Raw genomic sequence first — 2,500 nt, 5'->3', positions numbered from 1 at the left:
ACACACACACACACACACACACACACACACACACACACACACACACACACACACACACACACACACACACACACACACACACACACACACACATACACACATACACACACATACACACATGTAACATACCGGGAATGTTACTAGGTCTAGGTAGTTTGGGAGCTGAATGAAGCTCAGCTTAGTTCGTTGGTTTTATTCTGGTAGATTGCGAGCGTCGGCCTCTGGGTCGGGCGGGCGCCCGAGGGGTCGACGTTGACCGTGAGGCCTAACTGCATGCTACAAGTACTCAGGAGGACTGGGCCACTAGTTACAGGACCAGAACCAGGCTGTTTACATACACAGTCGACGTACTCAAAAGTAGCGAAGAAGACAGCCGCACAGAAACATGGCTCGGCAGGGAATAGATTGTGCTTTCATAAGGATACAAATGCTCGTAGTACAGGTGTAATATGGACTTAATCTACACATTAGTAATATGAGGCCAAAGGCCAGCGATTATTACACATATAAATTCCTTGTCCATCCATATGCTGCAATGACGCTTCTGTAAGCCAAAATATCACGTACAGGCTCATGTGGAGGAGTTAGGAACACCACACACATACACACACCTGCCAGTAGGATCCTTTGTATTGTTTCCAACTATTAAACTTAGTTTTAAACGAGCTTATGGTTTCAACTTGGGTTATATCATCATCTAATTTATTCCAGGAGTTGATATGTCTGCATAGAAAATGTATGTATGTAAGAATGTATGTATGTATGTATGTATGTATGTATGTATATATGTATGCATGTATGTGTGCATGTATGTATGAATGTATGCATAAATGCATGCATGTCTGTCTGTATGTATGTATGTATGTATGTATGTATGTATCTATATATGCATGCAATTATGTATGAATGTATGTGTGCATGTATGTATGAATGTATGCATGAATGCATGTATGTCTGTACAGTATGTACAGTATATACAGCATTTATCTATTTATTTAGTTATTTGTTTATTTATTTACTCATCTATGTATCTATATATTTTATTAGTTTTATTCATCTACTGTTTATCCTTTTATCTATTTTTTCTACATCTTTATCTAAGCACTTATATTTGCATCTTTATGATATGTGGTCTTATTCAATTTGTTCCCATGGCCTCGTATTGTTCTTTCTTCCCAAAACAAGAGATTTCTGTCAATTTCACCTACTCCCTATGACCTGAACACTACTATGAAGTCGCCTCTTACTCTTATTTGATATAATAATGACAAGTCTGGAAATCCATTTTGTCATTCTCTACTGTGTCTTGTCCATCTTGTTTATATTCTTCACTTTGCGTGGATACCATAACACCGCTGCATATTCTTTCGATCTATCTTATACTTTTCACTCGTTACGGACACCACACCAATTTATACTCTAAACTAGGATCACCGATTTAATGAAGCGGCCTTACTGTGGATGTGCTGTGTCTTGCGACATTGCTTCTGACCCAGGGCAGTGGGCAAGATGCAGGGATGATCTGCCATCCAGGAGGTGCCAAGATAAGAGGGAGGGAAGAGGGTGGAGGGAGTGGATATGTTAGGGATGGAATGGGTGGGAGTGGTTTTTATGCCTTTGTTTTTTGGCTACCTCTCTTGCAAGGGGGAAAAAGCCTTTGGTATATGTATGTATATTAAGCTTCGCGGAGTAGTAGCAGAAGAGATGCAAGGTTTTGTCGTCTGCTCCGGTTTGTAGTAGAGCAGCTCCGCTTCCGTCTCCAGCTGCATCCACTTGCAGTACAAAGGGACTGGAGGAGTCAGGGGTTTGTGTACATATATATATATATACATATATATATATATATATATATATATATTATATATATATATATATATGTTGTGTATGTTTCTTAAGACAGATTGAACATTTTTAGAAGTTCCGCCATGGGATACGAACCCTGACCCGTGCGTCGATAATCACGAGGTCAAGACGTTAGCAACTATGCTACATGGTGATGGTACAAAAGGACTGTACTAGTCCCCGACCACGCTTCACGTAACATTGGAAGATCTAATCTCAATTTCATCTAATCCCGTATTAGGCGAGCCCTCCGACAAGTTGTGTATGTTTCTTAAGACAGATTGAACATTTTTAGAAGTTCCGCCATGGGATACGAACCCTGACCCGTGCGTCGATAATCACGAGGTCAAGACGTTAGCAACTATGCTACATGGTGATGGTACAAAAGGACTGTACTAGTCCCCGACCACGCTTCACGTAACATTGGAAGATCTAATCTCAATTTCATCTAATCCCGTATTAGGCGAGCCCTCCGACAAGTTGTGTATGTTTCTTAAGACAGATTGAACATTTTTAGAAGTTCCGCCATGGGATACGAACCCTGACCCGTGCGTCGATAATCACGAGGTCAAGACGTTAGCAACTATGCTACATGGTGATGGTACAAAAGGACTGTACTAGTCCCCGACCACGCTTCACGTAACATTGGAAGATCTAA

This window comes from Oratosquilla oratoria, chromosome 1, assembly GCF_046742065.1.
Source record: "Oratosquilla oratoria isolate Oo_2021 chromosome 1, ASM4674206v1, whole genome shotgun sequence".
NCBI lineage: Eukaryota > Metazoa > Arthropoda > Malacostraca > Stomatopoda > Squillidae > Oratosquilla > Oratosquilla oratoria.
The sequence above is the reverse complement of the archived record's forward strand: the minus strand, read 5'-3'. Positions refer to the sequence as shown.